Raw genomic sequence first — 18760 nt, 5'->3', positions numbered from 1 at the left:
CTTGCAGAGTAGGAGGCAGTTAGTTGTGGTTATGAGTATAGATTCTGGAGTCAGCCCGTCTGGTTTCAAATGTAGGCTCCTCCATGTATTAGCTTTGTGTGTAGCCTTGGGCATTGACTCTCTTAGGTTCAGTTTTCTCATCTGTAATAGAGGGACCTGTCTAATTAAATTAAGACAGTGAGTGGCATGTTTGGTTGGACATATTATCTAGTCCAGAATTCTGCTGCTAATGGGAAAGGGGTGAAAGTGTCAGCTTCAAAGTTTAGGGCTCCGTTGCCTAAAATTTGTAATTTTTCTTAGGAAGAAGGTTCTTATGGAAAAGCTGCCTATGAATTTTTCTAGACTATCTTTGAATGATTTTTTTTTCCTTACATTCTGTTCTTGTCATCTGAGTAATGAGTTTTATTACTTTATATACTGGATTGGGTAGTAAACTACTACTTTTTATTAGTCCTAATAAAAGTAGTAAATGTAGCCTATATACCAGGCAGTGTGCATATCTCCATCCTCATGGCAGCCCTTCAAATTAGATATTTAGAGATGAGAAAAGCGAGGCTCAAAGTTAAGTATCATGCCCACTGTCACACAGCTAAGCCTACTGGGATTAAAACTCAATTCCTTCCTGCCTTCGTATTTTTTTCCTTCTTCCCTTTCCCCCTTCCCTTCCCTTTTTTGGCATAAAACTTCTCTCTGTCTTATTCTAAAACCTGGGCTTAAATTTTTTAAAAAAATATACTTTACTGTTTGTTTACACTTCTAACTGGATTGTAACTTTTAAGATTTGATGTAGTCTACCATTTCACACCCTCTTTGTTTCATACTAATGTGTCCTTTATATATCTATATTAAAAAATATGTATATAGCTACATAAGCTCCTCTGTCTTTTGGCCTTTTTGGACACCTTTTTAGGCCTTCTCTATTTTACCTTTTTGTGTTATGATGACCACAACTGCACATTCTATTCTAATACAGATACACTTTGCTTGGTACAAGGGCAAGATGATGTGTTCCTTGTTTCCAAAGCTTTCATAATAATAACGACCAGCATTTTGTTGCCTTTTTGTAGTTGTATTCAGCATAAATCCAGGGACTCTGAAATCCTTTTCCTATATTGAAACAGGTAGCTCTAGAGCTCATCATTTGATAATTATAGTTTGGACTACTTTTCCATTACTGCATTACCTTATTTTTGTCTACATGGATGCTATTTTTCACCTTTCTTAACACACAACTTTGTATCATCATACTTCTAGCTACTGCTTTAGAGTCATGTGCAAGCTAAGAAGAGTCACTAGACAGTTTTTTTCTAGATAATTTCTAAAGATGTTATTTCTAATAGGTTTCAACATTAATCACTGGGGGATCCCCTTGTTTATAGGTCTGTCTTGAGACAGTAAATACTATCTCAGAGCACTCTTTATTTCTGTTTCTAAATGAATTCTCCGGAGGAAAAAATAAGTCTTCTTAAATAGTATTTATTTACTGTTTTCACTAGCCTTTGGAGGAATTTAAAAAAATTTTTCATTCTATTTACATTGTATCATGTATCCTCTCACTTCAGATATGCATATGTTACCTGAAGCTTTGCAAACAGTAGGTTCTCTGTAGGACTTTAATGTATTAACTGTTTAACAGTAATACCCAGTATTGGGTTACTAGTTTAACATTCAGCAAATAATTATTGAATATCTGTTATGTCCCAGGCATGGAGAACACAGCTCAGTGATTATAAGAGGCAGGGTCTCTGCTCTCATGCAGTTTAAGGAGGCTTGGGTAGGCAATAAGTAAACACATAAATCAAGATTAAATTAATCACATAGACAAATAAATCAAGATAGTCTGGAGAAATATCAGCAACCTCAGATATGCAGATGATGTCACTCTAATGGCAGAGAGTGAAGAGGAACTAAAGAGCCTCTTGATGAAAGTGCAAGAGGAGAGTACAAATAGATGGGGAAAAAGTAGAAATAGTGACAGATTTTATTTTCTTGGGCTCCAAAATCACTGAGGACAGTGACTGCAGCCATGAAATTAAAAGACGCTTACTCCTTAGAAGAAAAGTTATGACAAACCTTGACAGCATATTAAAAAGCAGAGACACCACTTTGCCAACAAAGGTTGTATAGTCAAAGCTATGGTTTTTCCAGTAGTCATGTACAGATGTCAGAGTTGGACCATAAAGGAGGCTGAGTGAGGAAGAATTGATGCTTTCGAACTGCGGTGCTGGAGAAGACTCTTGAGAGTCCCTTAGACAGCAGGGAGATCAAACCAGTCAATCCTAAAGGATATCAACCCTGAACATTCATTGGAAGGACTGATGCTGAAGCTGAAACTCCAGTACTTTGGCTACCTGATGCGAAGAACTGACTTTTTGGAAAAGACCCTGATGCTGGGAAAGATTGAAGGCAGGAGAAGGGGGTGACAGAGGATGAGATGGTTGGATGATATCATGGACTCAAAGGACAGAAGTTTAAGCAAACTCTGGGAGATAGTGAAGGACAGGGAAGCCTGGTATGCTACAGTCCTTGGGGTCGCAAAGAATTGGACACAACTTAGCGACTGAACAACATAAACAGACTCATAAAATATTGAAAGATTGTGATATGTTAGTAAGAGAATAAAATAAGGTGTTATAACAGAGATAATGGAGGAACTTAGAGATGGTTGGTCTTCCTTGGTAGCTCAGTCGGTAAAGAATCTGCCTGCAATGTGGGAGACCTGGGTTCTATCCCTGGGTTGGGAAGAATCCCTGGAGGAAAGCATGGCAACCCACTCCAGTATTCTTGCATAGAGAATCCCCATGGACAGAGGAGCCTGGTAATCTATGGTCCATGGGGTCACAAAGAGTCAGACACGACTGAGTGACTAAGCACAGCACAGAGATGGTCAGAAAAGGCTCCTGTGAGACGGTGACAAACCAAAACTGAAGAATGAAAATGAGTGAACCAAATGAAGAGGTGAGGAAAAGACAGTTCCAAGGTAGAAGGAAAGGAACTAAGGGCAAAGGCATTTCAAAGCTTTGTAGGCTTGATAAGGAGTTTTATTTTTAAGTAAAATGGGAAGTCTTGATGAGATTTTTTTTTTTTAATTCAGATGCTTAAACAGTTTTTAAAAAAACTTTTTTCTTTTCCTTTTTTCTTTTTGGCCCCACTGTGTGGCTTGCGAGATCTTAGCTCCCTAGCCAGGGATTGAACCTGTGTCCTTGGCAGTGAAAGTGTGGAGTGCTAACCACTGGACCCACAGGGTATTCCCTTTAGAAAGTTGTTAATGCAAAATTTCAAGCATATATAAAAGTAAAAAATGGTATAATGGACCCCTGTGTATCTATTTCCTAGCTAAAGTTACTAATTCATGGCTAATTTTTTCCTTCTAATACTCTATCTCCTCCCCTAATGTTATTTTTTTAACAGTTAATGTAACTTTTATTTATTTTTATTTTTTAAGCTTTATCAAGATATAATTGACAAACAAAAATCTTATATTAAGGTATACAACATGATAATTTGGTATATGTATACATTGTGAAGTGATTAACTACAATCAAGCCAATTAACACATCACCTCACATAGTAACTATTAATCATGTAACTTTTGTTTAAAATTATTATCTAGTCTATAGACAGCAGCAGTTTAAATACTTGAATTAACAGCCTTTCTTTTTTTTTTTTTTTTTTCATTTTTACAACAGCTTTTTTGAGATGTTATTGGCATAAACCACATATTGAAATGTAAAATTTGGTAATTTTTGACATCTGTATGTACCATTAAAGACACTACCATAATCAAGATAATGAACATATTTATCACCGGTAAGTCTTTCCTCCTGCCCCTTTGTAATCACTCCCTTCTGCTCTGATGCTCACCCTCACATCCCCAGCCACAGGCAACAACTGATACACTATCACTATAAATTATTTTGAATCTTCTAGCCAGCGTGCATGCTCAGTTATGTCCAGGTCTTTGTATCCCTTTGGACTATAGTCTGCCAGGCTCCTCTGTCCTTGGGATTTTTCAGGCAAGAATAACTGGAGAGGTTTGCCAGTTCCTCTTCCAGGGGATTTTCCCAACCCAGGGATCGAACTCACGTCTCCTTGTCTCCTGAGTTGCAGGCAGATTCTTTACCTGCTGAGCCATCAGGAAATCTAGAATTTTATATAAATGGAATCATACAGTACATGCTCATTGACAGAGATCTGGTGTCTTTCATTTGGGATGATTATTTTGAGATTCATCCATGTTGTACAAGTTTCACTGGTTGCCAAGTAATAATCCATTACATGAATATTGTAATTTGCTTATCCATTCACCTATTGATGAATATTTGGATGTTTCTAGTTTGGGGCTATTACAGATTAAGCTGCTATGAACATTTGTGTGCAAGTCTTTTTGTGGACATTTCTTCTTGATTTTTAAAAGTGAGATGCAGGGCTACCCTGGTGGCTAAGTGATAAGGAATCACCTGTGAATACAGGAGACATGGGTTCAATCCCTGATCCGGGAAGATTCCACATGCCTTGGAGCAGCTAAGCCTGTGCACCACAAGTGTTGAACCTGTGCTCTAGAGCCCATGGTCTGCAACAAGAGAGGCCACCTCAATGTGAAGCCCATGCACCGCCAGTATAGAGTAGTCCCCACTCGCCAAAATCAGAGAAAAGCCCGAGCAGTAATGAAGACCCAGCACAGCCATAAAAAAAAAAAAAAAAAAAAAATAGTGAGATACAATTCACATACCAAACAGTTTACCCATTTTAAATATGCAGTTCAGGGACCCCCAGTGGCCTGTGGTTGAGAATCTGCCTTGTGATGCAGGGGACCAAGGTTCAATCCCTGGTTGGGGAACTAAGATCCCACGTGCTGCTGGACAGCTAAGCCCACGCTCCCTGTAGCCGGTGACTCAACTAGAGAGGTGTCTGCATGCTGCAAGGAAAATCCCATGTGCTGCAACTAAGACCCCGACCCAGCCAAAAATAAATAAATATTAAAAACAAAAATAAAATATGCAATTCAGTGTTTTTCAGTATTTTCACAGGGTTATACAGTCATCACCACTGTTTAATTCCAAAATGCAGAATGTTTTTATCACACCAGAAAGAAACCCCATACCTATTAGAAGTCACTCCCCATTTTCCCCTCCCCACTGCCCTAGACAACCATTAATCTACTTCTGTGTCTGTGGATTTGCCCTTTCTGGACATTTCATGTAAATTCAGTCATACAATACATGGTGTTTTGTGGTTGACTTCTCTCACCTAGCATAATGCTTTCAAGTGTCCATCATGTGGTAGGCTTGTATCAGTACTCCATTGTATGAATGTAACACTTTTATTTATTTGTCAGTTGGTGGACATTTGGTTTGTTACCACTTTTTTGCTATCATGACTAACAGTGCTATAACATTTATATAGAGGTTTTTTGGGGTGGATGTTTGTTTCATTTCTCTTGCGTACATACCTATGAATGGATTTGCCGGGTCATATGATAACTGAGACACTGCCCGTCTGTTTTCCAAAGTGGCAGCACTATTTTACATTTCCACCAGCACTATATGATTCCAGTTTTTCCACACCCTCACCAATATGTCTCATCTTTTTTTTTTTATCGCCATCCTGGTGAGTGTGAAATGCTACCTCATGCCTTTTGTTTTGTTTTTGAAGTATAGTTGATTTACAGTGTTGTGTCCGTGTTTGGGGTACAGCATTGTGATTCAGTTATACATGTATATGTTCTTTTTCTAATTCTTTTCCACTATAGTTTGTTACAAGATACTGAGTATAGTTCCCTCTGCTCTACAGTAGGACCTCTTGTTTATCTGCTTTTTATGTAGTAGTTTGTATCAGCTAATCCCAAATGCCTAGTTTACCCACCTCCCACAAAGATAATGTTTTGATTTTCATTTCCCTAATAACTAGTGTGATGTTGAGCACCCTTCATATATTTGTTGGCTGTTTCTGAATCTTCTTTGGAGAATGTCTTTTTAAATGTTTTACCCATTCTTAAGTTGGGTCATTCATCCTTTTTATTATTGAATTGAATAGTTTTTCATGTATTCTGGATACAATCCCCTTACCAGATATGATATGTAAATATTTTCTTTTCATTTCTTTGTGTTATCTTTTCACTTTCTTGCCATGACCTTTGAAGCACAAAAGTTTCTAATTTTGAATACTTTTCCTTTGATTGGTTTTTCTGGGTGTCCTGTCTGAGAAACCATTGCCTAGTTCAGGATTATGAAGATTTACACCTATATTTTCTCCTTAGAGTTTTATACTTTTAGATCTCATAGTTAAGCCTTTGATCCATTTTGAGTTAATTTTTATTATGGTGTTAGGTAGAGGTTCAACTTTATTCTTTTCAGATGAGTATCCAATTGTCCCAGCACTTTTATTGAAAAGATAATTTGTTCCCCATTGAATTTTTTTGCATCATTGCTAAAAATAAATTGACCATAGAGGTTTTTGGGAGTTCTCAGTTCTGATCCACTGACCTGAATGTCTGTTCCTACGCCAGTGTCACAGTCTTGATTACTGAAGCTCTTTTTTTTTATAAATTTTGAAATAAAAAAGTATGAGTCCTTCAGCTTTGTTCTGTTTTTCAATATTGTTTTGACTGTCTGAGTCCCTTGCACTTCCATATAAATTTGGGCTCAGCTTGTCAATTTCTGCAAAAAAAAAATTTAGCTGGGATTTTGACAGGAATTTCATTGAATCTGTAGATTAATTTAGGGTGTATTGCCATCTGAACAATTTTAAGTCTTTCACTCTGTTAATATAGGGTGTTTTTTCATTTATTTAGGCCTTTAAAATTTTTCTCTATATTTCAAAGTCTCTAATGTACAAGTTTTACACTTCTTTTATTAAATTTATTCCTAAGTATTCTTAAATTTATTTCGATGCATTTGTAAATGAAATTATTTTCTTAGTTTGATTTTTGGATTGTTTGTTGCTAGTGTATAAAAATAAAATTGATTTTCTAAAAAGAAATTATTTTGCTGTGTTGTGGGTCTTACTTGCAGCACATCGGTTCTTCATTGAGTCATGGGGAATCTTTTGTTGCAGTGCATGGACTCTAATTGTGGCTCACAGTCTTAGTTGCTCTGAGGCTTGGGGGATCTTAGTTCCCTGACAGGGATTGAATCCTCGTCCCTTGCATTGTAAGGTGGATTCTTTTAACCACTGGACCACTAGGGGAGTCCCTAAAATTGGTTTTGTATATTGATCTTGTATCCTGCTGCCTTGGTTCTAAGAGTGTTTTGATGGATTTCTTAGCATTTTCTATATTACACAATCATGTCATCTGCAAATAGAATTTACTTCTTCCTTTCCAGTCTCATGCCTTTTATTTATTTTTCTTACCTGATTGCCCTGGCTGGAACCTCCAGTACAGTATTGAACAGAAGTGAAAAGACTGGATATTGCAGTCTTGTTCCTAACTTTAGGGGGAAGTCTTTGCTTTTTTTTTTTATTTATTTGGCTGCACTGGGCCTTAGTTGCGGCATATGGGATTTAGTTCCCTGACCAGGGATTGAACCCAGGTCCCCTGCATTGGGAGCATGGAGTCTTAGCCACTGGACCACCAGGGAAGTCCCTTTGTCTGGTTTTGATAGCACAGTAGTACTGGCCTCATAGAATAAGTTCAGACTTGTTTGCACTTATTATTTTTGAAGCAGACTTCATTTGTAAATATTTCAGCATGAAAAATGCAAGTATTTCCCCTACTGGAGCATGATTATATTAGCATTGTCACACCCCAATACCTTTAAATATCCATTTAGTTAAAGTGTTTTAAAGAGGGAGTGGGTATGTGATATGATTTCCATTTTTTATAGATTACTCCAGGGACTTCCTGGTGGTCCAGTGGCTAGACCACCCCAGCTCCCAATGCAGGGGGCCAGGTTCAATCTCTGACCAGGGAATTAGATCCCACTTGCTGCTCCTGAGAGCTTGCATGCAGTGACTAAAGATTCTGCATGCCACAATGAAGACTGAAGATCCTGCATGCCACAATGAAGACCCAATGCAGCCAACTAAATAAATAATTTTTTTTTAAAGAAAAGATTAATCCAGTCACTGAAAAAAAATGAATTATTTGGGGGGGGGCAAGAATTGATTTAAGGTAAATAGCAGAAGTCCTTACTTACTTTGCCAACAAAGGTCTGTCTAGTCAAGGCTATGGTTTTTCCAGTAGTCATGTATGGATGTGAGAGTTGGACGGTAAAGAAAGCTGAGCGCTGAAGAATTGATGCTTTGAACTGTAGTGTTGGAGAAGACTCTTCAAAGTCTCTTGGACTGCAAGAAGATCCAACCAGTCCATCCTAAAGGAGATCAGTCCTGGGTGTTCATTGGAAGGACTGATGTTGAAACTGAAACTCCAATACTTTGGCCACCTCATGCGAAGAGTTGACTCATTGGAAAAGACCCTAATGCTGGGAAGGACTGGGGGCAGGAGAAGAAGGGGACGACAGAGGATGAGATGGCTGGATGGCATCACCGACTCGATGGACATGGGTTTGGGTAGACTCCGGGAGTTGGTGATAGACAGGGAGGCCTACCGTGCTGCGATTCATGGGGTTGCAAAGAGTCGGACACAACTGAGCGACTGAACTGAACTGAGCAGAAGTCCAGGTGTGGTAGAGACATTAGCTAGGTTAGTGGAAGAAGAAATGAGAGAAGTAGATGTATTTAGTAAGTATTTTGGAGGTAGAGCTGATAGGCTTGATGATGAATTAAATATGTGGGTCAAGGAAGAAAACAAGGATTGAGCATGCCTTTCTTCTAGAAACTCTTCTCTAAACTTTTTAACAGGGCATTGTTCTGATTCCCCCGCTTACCTTGATCTTTCTTCTTTGTCTGTCTCCAGGTTGTCCTGTGTCCTTACCTTTCTCTTTATGCTCTTGTGTTAGGAGGTCATCTCTTCTCTCATGTCTTTGCCTATCACCTCCTCTATTTGGTAACTTCCAAATCTGTATTTCCACCTTTGAACCCCAGTCCCAGAATTCCTATTGAATCCTTCCACTTGGTCATCTCTTCTGCACCTTCAGCTTTTCATGGATTGTTTGCTTTTGGGAACCAGTGGTCATATTGGTACAACTTGTTTCCTTCTTGCTAGGGAGACATTGTTAGAGGTGTGTTTTTTTTTTCCCTCACTGTTAGAGTTTTTAAGGATAGATTTTATACTTTTTATACAGGTTTTAACGATGGAACCTTTGCTTTTCTGACAATGATGCTTAGCACACCTGGGCAGCATTTTCCTTCAGCACCTTGACTTCCTCATAAGTTAAAACAGTAAGGCTGAGCTGTTCTTCTGCCCATCCCACCCTCCAAAACCCCTTATTTACTTATTCACTCAGTCGTTTATTCAGTACATTTCAGAGCTAGTATAGGTCTGCCAACATATCAAACGTTGGCTCCACTGTTTTCCCAGTTCATTGAGATGTAAGGCCTTAGTTGCTGGTTGACTTTCCTGACCTCCCTCTTTTCTTTTTTTCTCTGACCTCCCTCTTTTCATGCCAGGACACTCTCAGGTCCCTCCCTGTCTCTTTTTCCTGCTATTCCAGTTCAGGTTCCTTGTTACCTTTGCCTTAACTGTTGCTTCTACTTTCTCTATCGCTCCTGTCCCCACTGCCACTGCCCCCCAGGTCCATTCTGTTCTTCAAGGCTCAAGTGAGATGTATGTGTGTGCTCAGTCACTCAGGCTTGTCCCACTCTTTGTGACCCCATGGACTGTAGCCTGCCAGACTTCTCTGTCTGTGGAATTTTCCAGGCAGTAATACCAAGTGAGATGCATAGCATCTTCCTAAATATTCTTTAATCTGTAACTCGTCTTGTGTAACTCCTATCTCTAAGCGACTAAAGTACAAACTCAACCTGATATTTAAGATTCTATCATCTGGCCATACTTGTCTTTCCAGCCGAGTTCCCTGCTGCTTTTGCAATAATGTACTCATCTTCGTTCCTCAGAAATGTCTCATTATTTTCTGCTTATGTACCTCTGCTCACACTGTCCACCTTAGACATAATACTCCTTGTCTTTACATGTCCAAATCCTGTCTATTTTAACACCCAGTTATATGACACTCTTCTATCATGCCTTTTTGTGATTTACATAACCAGATAAACCATAACTTCATCACTTTTACTTTATTTTATATTTATGTTCTTTTCTTGTCTCTCCTGTATTATGAAACTCTTTAAACAGAAACTCTTTCTTATATCTGCATACATCTTCTACAATGCTTTGGCCTTTGCATTTAGTTAATTACTTAATAAATATTTATTGAGTAAAGTAATATTGCAAGTAACATTCCTAGAAGCAAAAAACTAGATTGACTGACTTCTTGAGGTGCTTGCCAACCCCATCATTTATTTTCATAGATATTTGTAGATTCAAGAGCTGGAAATGTCCTTACAGTAAAATTTTCTCCCATAAAAATAGTATGTTTAGAAAATTTCAAACATTATAAATGTAGAGAAGATGATATAAGGAACCTCTATATGTCCATTACTGGACTTCAGCAATTATCAGTCTCATGGTCAGTCTTGTTTCATCTGTACCACTACTGTCTCATCCTCACAAGATTCTTTTGAAAGAAATTCCAGGCACCATATCATTTAAATTGTAAATAATTTCATTATGTGGCTTTAAAAGGTAATTACTCTTGGAAAAAAAATAATCACAGTACACAGTAACATCATTGGATATCCAGTTAATGTTAATATTTCCACAGTTGCTTTCTCTTTTCCCTCTCTTCCTTCATCAGTGTTCTCCCCTTTTCTCTAAACATTTGGTTTATTCAAGTCAGGTTCCCAAAAAATATCCATACATTGATTTGGTTTATATGGCTCTGAAGTCTCTTTTAATCTTTAGGTTCTCTTGCCTCTTTTTTCCCTTATATTTTTGTTGTTGATGATGAAACCAAGTTTTCTCATTCTAGATTTTGCTAATTGAATTTCTGTGATTTATTTATTTGTTTCTCTGCTGCTTGTATTCCTTGTAAACTGGTTGTTAGATCTGGAGCAGCATTATCTAATAGGAATATTCAAGTCTGAAGTGAAATTTAAGTTTTCTAGTAGGTGCATTTAAGAGGTAAGAAGAAACAGGTGAAATTTGTTTTATTTAGTTGTAAGTTACTATCGTTTCACCATGTAATGAATATAAAATTGTTGAGATGTTCTACGTACTAAACCTTTGTGGTTTGGAGTGTATCTTACACTCGCAGCACAGGGCAGTTCACGTGAGCCGCCGCATTGCACGTGCGCAGTGGCTGTTTACTGGTCGGCACCTGTCTGCAGGCTTGAGCTGCATCAGCTCCCTGCTTTGACAACATCGTGCTTCGTAAGTGTGGTTGTCTTCTTCTGTCAGAAGGCCGTACTGGCCAGGTGTCTCTTTTTGTGTTGTAAGTAGTCATGGATGATGATTACCTAGATGTTTGCAAAATGGTGATATTCATTCCGGTTCTGTCATTCTTTTTTTTTTCCCCTATTATTCTTTCTTCATTTATGAGTGGGAATACTTCAAAAAAGAAAAACTTCCCTAATCAACTCTTTGGTTTCTCTGAAGTTTTTGATTTGTACAGGAAAGGCAGGATAAATACTTGATTCTTTACCTTTATTCCTTTATTTGCAAGTTTCAAAATAAGTTGGTTCCCTGATACACTCCAAAGGGAATGAATGAGTTGTTTAGGTTTTTTAAAAATGTATCATCATGAATTTATGAATTTTAACATACTTGATATGTTTTAGTCTATTGTAGTTACTTTTACTGATGTTAAGTTTGTTCATCTTGAGCTAGTGGGAACCTCTTCAAGTTGGTTCTGGATTCCTTTTGACATAACTGAAGTAGTCTTTGATACTGTTCCTTGCTTTCTAGTTATAAGATGTTCCAGACTCGTCTTGAACAATTCCTGCCCTTTAGCCAAAGAGCTCTGGATGCTTTTAGTGAGATATGGTATTTTAAAGACCACATTTATTGCTTAGGACTGAAGGCTCTAGAAGTAGTGTGATTTAACCAAGGTCACACAGATATAGCAGCATAAGCTGACCTAGAACCCGAGGCTTCTGGCTCTTAACTCTGTGCCACTGCCATTTTGTCTTGCTTCCTCTGCCTAGCTTCTGTGACAGGTGTTTTAGCTGTGTTTGAGCTTCTACTCTAGGCCATCAGGGGAAGATAGGTTTTGTGGGTCATCATTGGAGGTACAATCAAACCTCATTAATTTGGGCTAATTGGGGTAAATCCTAGTGAGAGTGTTGTGTTTTGTTTTTCTTTAGGTGCAGCTGTTACTTTGAGTCATAACTGAAACTAGGCTAATAGTGTTACCAGGTTATTTTGTTAGGTAGAGGTCCCTGTACCTGGTTTAATGAATAGCTGAGAATGATGTGCAATTTAACTTTAATTGTATGTAAATTAGACTCCTGAAATGCTTAAAAACAGCTCATTAAACATTTCTCCCTGCAATCTTATTTACACCATTTTCTTAGCCAGGCTTTTCTTTATTCGAGTGCAGAGGTTAACTTTAGCTCAGGTCTGAGTTTATCTCAAGTTTCAAATGGGTGTGGAGTCTATGTTAATAAAGTGTTGCCATCAAGTTCAGAGAATTTTAGAAAAAATATTTGAGAAAATACAGAGGAAGAGCATCTGAAAGTCAGACATCTGGCATTTTCAGCCTAGCAGAATGCAACTCCTTGCATTTGAAAGGAAGCTGAAAGTACTTTTGAAAGTCAAAGAGCTTTCCAAAAGCTTGTTCACCTACCTAAAAAGTCTATCATCCTAGGGCCTCACTCTGAGGTAACTGTGTTTGTATTGAGGGGCAGGGGATCTAGGTGTGCTAAGGCTGTCCGTGTCGCCTGTTGGCTCTGTGGCCCAGAGTAAGTCAGTTGACCTCTCTGAGCCTTAATTTATTCATCTATAATGAGGTAATTAAAATTGGAAGTAGTAATACATCTTCTTTTTACCTCACAGACTTCTTGTGAAATTCAAATCAGCTAATTAATCAAATGACATAGTAGATATTTATTGAATTAATGAGAGATGACATGAAAGTGCCTTTTAAACTAAAAGCCTTGTTTGACCATAAGCATTATTAGAATAATATAGAGTGGGTGCACTAATACATACAAATGATCAAAAGCATGACAGCAGAAGGAGGAGATTCAAGATGTCTGTCCAGAACTTTACAGCCATTTCACTACAGAGACATATAGCACTTCACACCTCAAGAACCTTTGACAGCATCATGGTTTTATAGCACATCATGGTTTTATAGTACTCCTGCTGATGTGAAGACCCTGAGTTACTAAGGAAAAGGCTGAATTATATTTTGTGTATTCTGTTTAAGAAATAATGGATATGCACAACATATTTTACAGAGAGTTTTCATTAAAATGACTTTAAGGAGTAGGGTGTCTAGGAACTCCTTGGCGGTCCAGTGGTTAAGACTCCGTGCTGCCAGTGAAGAGGGTAGGAGTTCGTTCCCTGGTTGGGGAACTAAGATCACACATGCTGAACAGCATGCGTTTCCCCCCCCCCAAAAAAAAACAGAACTATAATGTCTAAAGAGTTATTTTCATCATCCGACAGTTGTACTTTGTATGGAGTCTGTGTGTTACCTCATGGACTGTGGCCCACTGCCAGGCTCCTCTGTCCATGGGATTCTCCAGGCAAGAATACTGGAGTGGGTTGCCATGCCTTTTTCCAGCGGATCTTCCCAACCCAGGGATCGAACCCCGGTCTCCTGCACTGCACTGCAGGCAGATTCTTTACCAGCTGAGCCACCATGGAAGCCCTGTACGGAGTCTGTCTCTCCCTAAAAGCAGCTAACACCTGCATTCAATGCCAAAAACTGCTCTTAATTCTGTATGTTTACTCCTTTATTTATCCCAGTAATCCCATGAGGGAAGGATTAAGAAACCTGCCCACAATTCTGGATTAGAATCCTGGATTGAGGACAAAAATTCCCATAAAGAGCATTATTGGGACAATTGGTAAAATTTAGATATGGACTTTATGTTGCATAATAATACTGTATTGTTAAATTTTCTAATGTGATAATTGGACTGTAGTATGTTCTTAGGAGTTGACTTTCTGAAGTATTTAGACATAGAGGCACCATGTCTACAACCTGTTACCAAAATAGTTGAAAAATTAGTAATGAAATTGTGTGTGGGGAGGATAAAAGTAAATATGGCAAAATGTTCATAATTGCTGAACCTCGGTGATGGGCATAAAGGAGTCCTTTGTACTAGTCTTGCAGTTGTTCTCCAAGTTTGAAATTATTTCAGCAAAATTTCTTGCGGTCACAGAGCTAGAGTTTACGTAGCAGGGGTAAGATTTGAACCCCGGCCATTTGCTCTGGAGTCCGTGTTCTTAGTCACTCTGCTGTTGTGAGCACGTGCTAGATAAATGAGGGGCATAGGTACTGAATGCTAAATAGTTGGGGCCGTGACTGGGTCCTGAACACTGAGGCGGCTCTACCTCCTGGTTCTTTTTTTTTTTTTTCACCTCCTGGTTCTTGAAGGATAGGGTGATCATATAGTTGATTGTGTAAACCGATTCGCTTAAAACTTTTTTATTTGAAGTATAGTTGATTTACAATTATGTTAGTTTCAGGTGTACAACATGGTGATTTTCTGTTTTTTAAACCACTTCGCTTTTAAGAGTAAGAGGGAACATTATTAATAATTTCTCTGGGACAATTGATGGAAATCAAGTTGATGGACACCCTAAAACAGGATACCTGTTGGCAGAGTTTAGTTTTAACAAATGTGACAAGCCGTGATAATTGCTTCACTTTAATTAAATTTTGTTTACCATGGATTCTTGTTTACACAGTACTATACTTTTTTCTCCTGCCAACAAACCTCAGGCCTTCATCTGATGCGTTTTCATTTTTTCTCTTCTCGATTTTGCTAATACTTTGCTTCCTTCCACACCACTTGGAAAATAAGCTTTGTCAAATTCCATTTTCACCAAACCTGAAAAATACCAACAAAAATTTCTGTAACACTTGTCCAGTTTTTAAAACTACTGACATTTAAAACCATAAATCCTCAAACATCTTTTTGTTTTTTTGGCCTCTTGCTGAGCAGCTTGTGAGATCTCTGTTCCCCAACCTTGGTTGGAACCTGGGCCTTGGGCAGAGAGAGTGTGGGGTCCTAACCACTGGACAGCCAGGGAATTTCCCTAAACATCTCTGTTAATGTGATTTCTGTAAGGAGAAGAGCTGGTGAAATACATTGGTATTATGAGATAGGTAGAGAAGTATTACCACTGTCAACTTCTCATAGATATTTGGGAAATCTTATTGTATAATACTGGAGGCTGTGATAATGCTTGTTAAAAAAGGATTATACCAGTTTAGAATCAGAGGTGTCTGTACTGTCTTACTGATTTGTTGCCCAGGTAGTGTCCTGGACTAGGTCCAATTAAAAAGGTTGATCTTCACTAATAGAAGACTAGTATTTTTCTGTGAGTCTCTAAACAAGCTTTCAAAATTATTCTGATATAATCTGCTCCAGATTTTTTTTTTTTTAAATCTTTTTTTTTTTATTAGTTGGAGGCCAATCACTTCACAACATTTCAGTGGGTTTTGTCATGCATTGATATGAATCAGCCATGGATTTACACGTATTCCCCATCCCGATCCCCCCTCCCACCTCCCTCTCCACCCGATTCCCCCAAGTCCTCCCAGTGCACCAGGCTGGAGCACTTGTCTCATGCATCCCACCTGGGCTGGTGATCTGTTTCACCATAGATAGTATACATGCTGTTCTTTTGAAATATCCCACCCTCACATTCTCCCACAGAGTTCAAAAGTCTGTTCTGTATTTCTGTGTCTCTTTTTCTGTTTTGCATATAGGGTTATCGTTACCATCTTTCTAAATTCCATATATATGTGATAGTATGCTGTAATGTTCTTTATCTTTCTGGCTTACTTCACTCTGTATAAGGGGCTCCAGCTTCATCCATCTCATTAGGACTGGTTCAAATGAATTCTTTTTAACGGCTGAGTAATATTCCATGGTGTATATGTACCACAGCTTCCTTATCCATTCATCTGCTGATGGGCATCTAGGTTGCTTCCATGTCCTGGCTATTATAAACAGTGCTGCGATGAACATTGGGGTGCACGTGTCTCTTTCAGATCTGGTTTCCTCAGTGTGTATGCCCAGAAGTGGGATTGCTGGGTCATATGGCAGTTCTATTTCCAGTTTTTTAAGAAATCTCCACACTGTTTTCCATAGCGGCTGTACTAGTTTGCATTCCCACCAACAGTGTAAGAGGGTTCCCTTTTCTCCACACCCTCTCCTGCTCCAGATTTTTAAAGCTCAAACCATCTCTTTGCTTCTCCTTTTTCATACAGAATGTATTTAACCAAGTGCACATCCACTGGGGCAGGAGAGGGTGGGACAGGATAGGGACTCTGAAATTTAAATTAGATAGTTTTCCTTGCAGTTAGTTAGTATGTTTTAAGGTTTGAGGAAGAAGTGAATAAAACAAATGACTAACATACTTTTTTTTAAACCACTAAACTGACTTTTTTCTTAAGTCATGAAGTGTGATTTTTATAGTAACAATAGTCTTAATAATAACTGCATTTTTATTTTTTAAAGTAATGTGTTTTTTCATTCAAAGCTGTATTTTATAGCTCAAATCAGTTCCTGCTGGGTTTTTTTTTTTTCCTTTAAATCCAATGAATTCCTGTATTTAAATGGATTTTTTTTTAACAACTAATTTAATGAGTGAAAGTAACCTCTGAAACCAGTTTTTACTTGATTGAAAAAAAGGTTTTTATTTTAAAGACAACTACAGATATTACTCAGGTCAACCATATATTAATCAAAATCAACTCTTAAGAAAATACTTGTTGACTTGAACTATCAATTTTGTATTTTTTATTTGATGTAGGAAATCAGGAAATATTATGTACATATTATGTACAAAAGACTGGTAGACATGATCCCTGTCCAAAAGAAGTCTATATTCTAGGAATGCAGAGACACATGAATACGTTGCAGTATTGTGAAATCTCAAATCTTTGTTTTGGATCCTTATCTCTGCCCTGATTCTGTCTAGTCTTCTAGATATTTTTTCCTTATAGTAATCATTTTTGCTAATCAAATTAAATAATACTATGTCATTTTATTTTAAAATTTAGATAAAATGGACAAACTTCAAAAGAAAGCTTATCAAGATGACTTAAGAAAAAATTGAAAACCTTTAACTATTAAATGAATTGAATTTATAGTGAAAACAACTTCTCCTGCAGAAAATACCAGGCCCAAATAATTTCCAGAGGAATTTAAAGATACAGCCTGAGGTTTTAGATTCCGTTATAAATCTCACTTTTTGATGCTGTCGTCCCCCACTAAAAAAGGTGACTGTACAGTTTACATGTTCACTTCCTGGCCTACCTGACACAGAGCTCCATCAAGGAGACTGAATTGTCACAGTTAGTTCTTACTAGTTCCCAGTGCTTTTGTCCTACCTTGCCTTTTCTGTGATTTTTTTTTTTTCTTCATAATCAGCAGTAATTAGAAAGAACCTTTTCATTGTTTAGAGATTTTTTCTTTTCTTCTTTTTAAGAACTATATTCTTTTTGGCCGCACTGTGCAACTTTTGGGATCTTAGTTCCGTGACAAGGGATTGAATCTGGGCTCTAGACAGTGAGAGCACACAGTCCTAACTGCTGGACCACCAGGAAATTCCTTAGAGTTTTTTTCTTAGCAGATTCTGTTTATCTTTCTGTCCACTTATCCAGTGTTTTATGAAGAATTGATGGTTGACAGAGTGCTACTCAGCCCCTGAGGATTTAAGAGATAGTACTTTCCCTCAGAAAGCTCATAGTTGATCCCTGTTACAACTGTAATATGGGATGGGTGCTCTAACAGAATTATAGAGTGCTGTTGAAGCAGTGGAGAGCTTGATTAATTATTTCTGGGGAATAGGGCGAGGATAGCTTCACGGAAGCAATTACATTTGAACTAGGCAAGGAAGGATTAATAAAATTTCAAGAAGTAGGGGGAGGGAAAAAAAAAACCTTAAAAAGGTAGGTAGGTATTCCAGGAAGCAGGAAATGTCTCATATGAAATCACAGGCAGGAGAAGTATAGAGCATTGTAAAGGTGTGACCAGAAAGGAAGCTGAAGAAGTATGTTGATGTCAGGTAGTCAGAGGCCTTAAATATTGCAATGTTTGCCCCTCTGATTTTTATGTCTCAGTCTAGTCCTTCTAAATTCTTTAACTCACCTTCAGTTCTCAGAGGAAAAATCCTAGGTTTGCCTGTGTGTCAGATGTCAGTACGGCTGAGATTTGGTCATACAGTTTTAGCTTTGTGCTAAGAAAGACCAATTTTCGTCTTGTTAGTTATTGGGAGGCAGCATTCTGAAAGACTTCCAGCCATTCTAGGCTTTCAGAGAAGGTTTCTGAAAATAAAAAGTAGCTCCTTTCTACAAAAAGCATTGGGGATGCTCAGCCTTATGAGCAATCAGGAAAACGCATGTTAGAACTACAGTGATGTACTGTTTTGTGTCTGTCAGATTGGCAAAAATTAAAGTCTGGCAAAAACTGTCAGCAAGGATATGAAGCAACCAGAACCCAGCAAATGGTAGTGTAAATGGGTACAACTATTTTGCCAAACAATTTGGCATTATCTCATGATTGAAGATGTGCATACCTGTACCCAGCAGTTTCTATCCTGGATGTCTACCCTAAAGAACTCTTGCACATGTGCAGTGGGAGATGTGTACAAAATGTCCATAGCAACACT

At 38.1% G+C, this 18760-nt stretch overlaps 1 protein-coding gene across 2 annotated transcripts in view; it reads left to right on the top strand.

The window, feature by feature from the left end:
* Positions 1-18760, top strand: part of WASF2 (WASP family member 2) — a 71806-nt gene that overhangs the window by 8832 nt on the left and 44214 nt on the right. Inside the window, exon 2 of one of the 2 annotated variants that reach the window (XM_061148329.1) lies at positions 3690-3810. The exons of the other annotated variant lie outside the window; for it this stretch is intronic. The gene's annotated coding sequence lies outside the window, so the exon portion shown is untranslated. The remainder of the gene's footprint in view (positions 1-3689; positions 3811-18760) is intronic. 2 annotated transcript variants of the gene reach the window in all.

Source organism: Dama dama, chromosome 8, assembly GCF_033118175.1.
Source record: "Dama dama isolate Ldn47 chromosome 8, ASM3311817v1, whole genome shotgun sequence".
Classification (NCBI taxonomy): Eukaryota; Metazoa; Chordata; class Mammalia; order Artiodactyla; family Cervidae; genus Dama; species Dama dama.
The sequence above is the reverse complement of the archived record's forward strand: the minus strand, read 5'-3'. Positions and strand labels throughout refer to the sequence as shown.